Below are 6,000 nucleotides of genomic sequence, written 5' to 3' on the forward strand. Positions count from 1 at the left end.
GTGTTGTTTATAGCTTGTTGTTGTTGGTAATGATGGTAGCTCTTGTTGTTTGTAAATTAATGGTAGTTGTTTGATACTAGTTTTTGCTTTTAATTGTTGGTATTTGTTGATTATTAATTTGCTGCTGTCGATTGTTTCTTTGAATGTATAGGGAGAGCAATAGCACCACACCAAAGGTTAAAGCGGAGTTCCACACAAAAATGGAATTTCCGCTTTTCGGAACACTCCCCCCCTCCGGTGTCACGTTTGGCACCTTTCAGGGGGGTGCAGATACCTGTCTAAGACAGGTATTTGCATCCACTTCCGGCATAGACTCCCATGGGAGCCTATGCCTCTTCCTGTCCCTCCGCGCTGTCTCCTGGAAAACACACAGCTCCCAGGAGATAGCTGGGACCAGTTACGATGCGCAGCGCGACTCACGCATGTGCAGTAGGGAACCGGGAAGTGAAGCCGCAACGCTTCACTTCCTGATTCCCTCACCTAGGATGGCGGCGGCAGCTGCCGAGAACCGAGCGGGTTCTCGGCGTCGCCTGCCGACATCGCTGGACCCTGGGACAGGTAAGTGGCCATTTATTAAAAGTCAGCAGCTGCAGTATTTGTAGCTGCTGGCTTTTAATATTTTTTTTTTCAGGTTGATGTAGGTGGACCCCCGCTTTAAGCAGTTCAATATGTATTTATTTTGATACAGAAATCTAAAGACAAGGACAACAAGCCAAACCAGAAGAGGTTACAAGAACCGACACTATATTAACCACAAAAATATAACAAACCAACAACTTTTAAAAGGAGAGATAGAGAGATATAAAGTAACATTGTTTATAAACATTAATCAGACAAGAGATACAAACAATGTTACTTTGTATCTCTCTATCTCCTGTCTGATCAATGTTTATAAACAATGTTACTTTGTATCACTCTGTTTATATACATTGATCAGATAGGAGATAGAGAGATACAAAGTAACATTTTTTATAAACATTGATCAGACAGGAGATAGAGAGATACAAAGTAACACTGTTTATTCTCGCCTCTCTGTCCTGTGGTCAGGTACATGATGCATCACATTTTATGTACAACTAAAAAAGCAGCATAGAACTGAATTCTGAATGAAGATTACACACACTTTCTGATTGAAATGTACAAGCTGAAAGCTATAACTTGTATATACTAAATACATCACATACATATACATTTAACAGTTCAGAATACTAAACTTCAATATGGGTTTTAAGCTGGCCACATGTTAGGCTGGAAGGTTCAAAAACATTCACCTGCTTATTTTTTGAGGTTGATCAAATAGGCGTTCATCGATCTGTAACAAATCTGGAGAAAAAGATCTGAGTATATGATCAAAACGTTCACATTTAGAAATGACCAACAGCAAAAAAAAAAAAAAAAAAAAAAAAAACACACCACACATTGTAATGCAATCAGTAGATAAAAATAAAGATAATAACACAGACAGCTGAATTGGTGTAATGCCGTGTACACACGAGCGGACTTTACGGCAGACTTTGCCCGGCAGACTTTTCGGCTGACTTTATGACGGACTTTTTGAATGAACGGACTTGCCTACACACAATCCACCAAAGTCCGACGAATTCGTACGTGATGACGTACGACCGGACTAAAACAAGGAAATTCATAGCCAGTAGCCAATAGCTGCCCTAGCGTGGCTTTTTTGTCCGTCGGACTAGCATACAGACGAGCGGACTTTTCGATCGGACTCGAGTCCGTCGGATAGATTTGAAACATGTTTCAAATCTAATGCCCCGTACACACGGAAAATGTGTGATAGGACCTTGTTGTCGGAAATTCCGACCGTGTGTGGGCTCCATCACACATTTTCCATCGGATTTTCCGACACACAAAGTTTGAGAGCAGGATATAAAATTTTCCGACAACAAAATCCGTTGTTGGAATTTCCGATCGTGTGTACACAAATCTGACGCACAAAGTGCCACGCATGCTCAGAATAAATAAAGAGATGAAAGCTATTGGCTACTGCCCCGTTTACAGTCCCGACGTACGTGTTTTACGTCGCCGCGTTCAGAATGATCGGATTTTCCGACAACTTTGTGTGACCGTGTGTATGCAAGACAAGTTTGAGCCAACATCCGTCGGAAAAAATCCTAGGATTTTGTTGTCGGAATGTCCGACGGTGTGTATGGGGCAGTAGTCCGGCAAACTTTTGAGAAAAAAAAGTCAGCTGGAGCCCACACACGATCAAATTGTCCGACGGACTTCGGTACCCCGGGAAAAGTTTGCTGGAAAGTCCACTCGTGTGTATGCGGCATAAGGATCTTAAGGTTTTTTTGCAAAAGTAGAGGTTGGCTTTGGACCTGCTGAGACTTTCTATTGGTTAGGAAGAATGTCCAAATTATCATACAATCTGACTGTTATAATGTATCATACGATCAGAGTGTAATAATGTATTATATGATCAGAGTGTAACAATGTATCATACAACCAGCGTGTAACAATGTATTATATAAACAGGCTGTAATAATGTATCATACAACTAGTATGTAATGATGTATCATACAACCATGACTATGACTATAAATAATAAAAAAAGCTTTTAAAAAAATTAAAAATGAAGGAACACTATCATCATTTAATTGTTACAAAGAATATAACAGAATATGTAAAAAGGGAATCAAAGATGCAAAAAATCTAAACAAATGACAGATTGTAAAAGATAGTAGGACAAACCCCAAAAAATTCTTCAAATATATTAATAGTAAAAAGGTCAGGTTTGAGCATGTAGGCCCATTACAAAATAATCTAGAGCGGGTGACTGGGGACAAAGAGAAGGAAAATGTATTAAATACTTTCTTAAGCTTTGTGTATACAAAGGAGTATGGGGGAGCTCATGTCCATAATGGGGGTGGTATTGACACAGCCCCGAATGATCCACAATGGCTCAAAAGTGATATGGTCCAGAAATATTTAGACAGAATAAAGGATAAAGCACCTGGACCAGGTGGCATCCACCCACGGATCCTAAAAAAAAATGGAGCTCTGTCATTTCAATGTCATTGTTTCTAATTTTTAGGGACTCGTTAATGACTGGAATGGTACCACTGGATTGGTGTAGGGCCAACGTGGTGCCCATATTTAAAAAGGGAACAAAGTCTTTACCAAGTAACTATAGACCTGTTAGTTTAACTTCTATAGTTGGGAAGATACTGGAGAGTTTAATAAAAGACAACACAGACGAGTTCTTGCAGGAAAAAAATATTTTAAGCAAGAGACAGCATGGGTTCACGAAAGACAGAAGTTGTGAAACAAATCTAATTTCTTTTTATAAGGAGGTAAGTAAAACCTTGGACAAAGGGGTGACTGTGGACATGGTATACTTGGACAGAGGGGTGACTGTGGACGTGGTATACTTGGACAGAGGGGTGACTGTGGACCTGGTATACTTGGACAGAGGGGTGGCTGTGGACGTGGTATACTTGGACAGAGGGGTGGCTGTGGACGTGGTATACTTGGACAGATGGGTGTCTGTGGATGTGGTATACTTGGACAGAGGGGTGGCTGTGGACGTGGTATACTTGGACAGATGGGTGTCTGTGGACATGGTATACTTGGACAGAGGGGTGACTGTGGACGTGGTATACTTGGACAGAGGGGTGACTGTGGACCTGGTATACTTGGACAGAGGGGTGGCTGTGGACGTGGTATACTTGGATTTTGCTAAAGCGTTTGACACAGTTCCCCACACACGGCTCATGGGTAAGGTAAAGTCTACAGGCCTGGAAATATCAGTTTGTAAATGGATAGAAAACTGGCTAAAAGACAGAATTCAGAGAGTAGTGGTTAATGATTCTTAATTGTCTAAGGTTATCAGTGGTGTACCCCAAGGTTCAGTGATGGGATGTTTACTTATTAATACCTTTATAAACTATATTGGGTCTGGGATTAAAAGTACCTTTTCAGTCTTTGCAGATGACACCAAGCTATACAATGGAATAACCTCCTTACAGGATGTCTCCAATTTACAAGCCGACCTCAATGCACTGTCTAATTGGGCGTCTATGTGGCAAATGAGGTTTAATATAGATAAATGTAAAGTTCTGCACTTGGGGGCTAAGAATATGCATCATACATACTAGGGGGGAGTACAACTAGGGGAATCCATAGTGGAGAATGATCTGGGGGTTTTGGTAGATCATAAGCTCAATAATAACATGCAATGCCAAGCTGCGGTTTCCAAAGCGAGAAAAGTCCTTCCTTGTATTAGGAGAGGTATGGACTCCAGAGAGAGAGATATCATTTTGCCCCTGTACAAATCATTAGTAAGACCTCATCTGGAATATGCAGTATGGTTTTGGGCACCAGTTTTTAAAAAGGATAATTTGGGAAACTGGATGAATTGCAGAGAAGGGCAACCAAACTGATAAGAGGCATGGAGGAGCTCAGCTATGAGGAAAGATTAGAGGAACTGAATTTATTCTCTCTTGAGAAGAGGAGATTAAGGGGGGATATGATCACCATATATAAATATATAAGGGGTCCATATAGTGAACTTGGTGTTGAGTTATTCACTTTAAGGTCATCACAGAGGGCACGGGGGGCACTCTTTACACCTAGGAGGAAAAGAGATTTCATCTCCAAATACGGAAAGGTTTCTACACAGTTGTGTAGAGCTGTGAAAATGTGGAATAGACTCCCTCCAGAGGTGGTTCTGGCCGGCTCAGTAGATTGCTATAAAAAAAGAAAGTCCTGGATTCTTTCCTAAATGTACATAAAATAACTGGGTACTGACATTTATAGGTAAAATTGATCCAGAGAATATCAGATTGCCTCTCGGGGGATCAGGAAGGAATTTTTTCCCGTGCTGGAGCAAATTGGATCATGCTCTGCTGGGAGTTTTTTTTCGCCTTTCTCTGGATCAACTGTGGGTGAAGGATTGTGTATATGGGGTTGTATTATTATTTTATTTTTTGGTTGAACTAGATGAACTTGTGTCTTTTTTTCAATCTGACTAACTATGTAACCAGACTGTAATAAGGTATCATACGATTAGACTGTAATAATGTAGTCAGTTCTACAATCTACTATCTAATAATTGTAATTAAAATTGTTATAATGTATCTATTCATTGTCTCCTAAAACCTCATCCAGATCAGGACCACATTGGATCTTATAGATATTTAGACTTCCATACAGTTCTAGGTAAACTTACTAGAATGGTTCATGTATGGACACCATTTGTGGACTTTAATATGGGCTCCGACCCTTAAATATAAATTCAATTTAATCCTAAATCTGACTGAATAATAATAAAAAGTCCCCTCTCTTATGTGCTAGCTACAAATAATATTACAATGGTTACAAAATAGCTAAAATATGCAAACAGTATATATATATATATATATATATATATATATATATATATATATATATATATATATATACACACATACTATATTATATATATATTATATATATAATATAATATATACTATATTATATATTTATTATATATACATATTATATATATATTATATGAAATTCATTTTAGAATTTAGAGTCACATCCCACCTGGAAAGTGCAGCAATCTGATTCCTGGATGACACCCTGATCACCCCGATTCCTCCTGTCCATCCGTCCGTCCCTGTAATAAGTCAATAACACAAAACATTTCCTGTCTTGGACATAAACTTTCTCTCCTCCCCTTGTAATTTCAACCTCACTGGTTTGTAAAAAATACTTTTTATCAGTTGGAAACATCAAAGTGAAATCTATGACTATCGTGTTCAGCAGTCAGTGATATCAGTAGTGCAGTCTGCACACTGAAATGAACAAAGAGCTTTTGGACAGGGCTGGAGGAAAAGGGTTGGGATGGTGAGATCTATAACTTGAGTCAGAAGATTCAATTTAAAGTTATATTAATAAAATGCTAGCAGGTTGGCCAGCCAGATCTTGGAGAATGTTGACAGAATCTTATGAGATTTGGGTTACTCTGCATTCCCCAGGATCTTGTCGACA

General features: G+C 39.2%; 1 protein-coding gene across 3 annotated transcripts in view; it reads right to left on the reverse strand.

The window, feature by feature from the left end:
- The window catches only part of LOC141122559 (asialoglycoprotein receptor 1-like), a 74,481-nt gene extending 68,774 nt beyond the window's left edge, over positions 1 to 5,707 (reverse strand). For 2 of the 3 annotated variants that reach the window (XM_073611985.1, XM_073611983.1), the window contains exons 1-2: positions 5,554 to 5,707; positions 1,272 to 1,323 (exon numbers count right to left, since the gene is read on the reverse strand). The gene's annotated coding sequence lies outside the window, so the exon portion shown is untranslated. Of the gene's footprint in view, positions 1 to 1,271; positions 1,338 to 5,553 lie in introns of all 3 variants that reach the window. The other variant, XM_073611986.1, reaches the window with a different exon arrangement.
- Positions 5,708 to 6,000: the final 293 nt, after the last annotated feature.

Source organism: Aquarana catesbeiana, linkage group LG01, assembly GCF_042186555.1.
Source record: "Aquarana catesbeiana isolate 2022-GZ linkage group LG01, ASM4218655v1, whole genome shotgun sequence".
Classification (NCBI taxonomy): domain Eukaryota; kingdom Metazoa; phylum Chordata; class Amphibia; order Anura; family Ranidae; genus Aquarana; species Aquarana catesbeiana.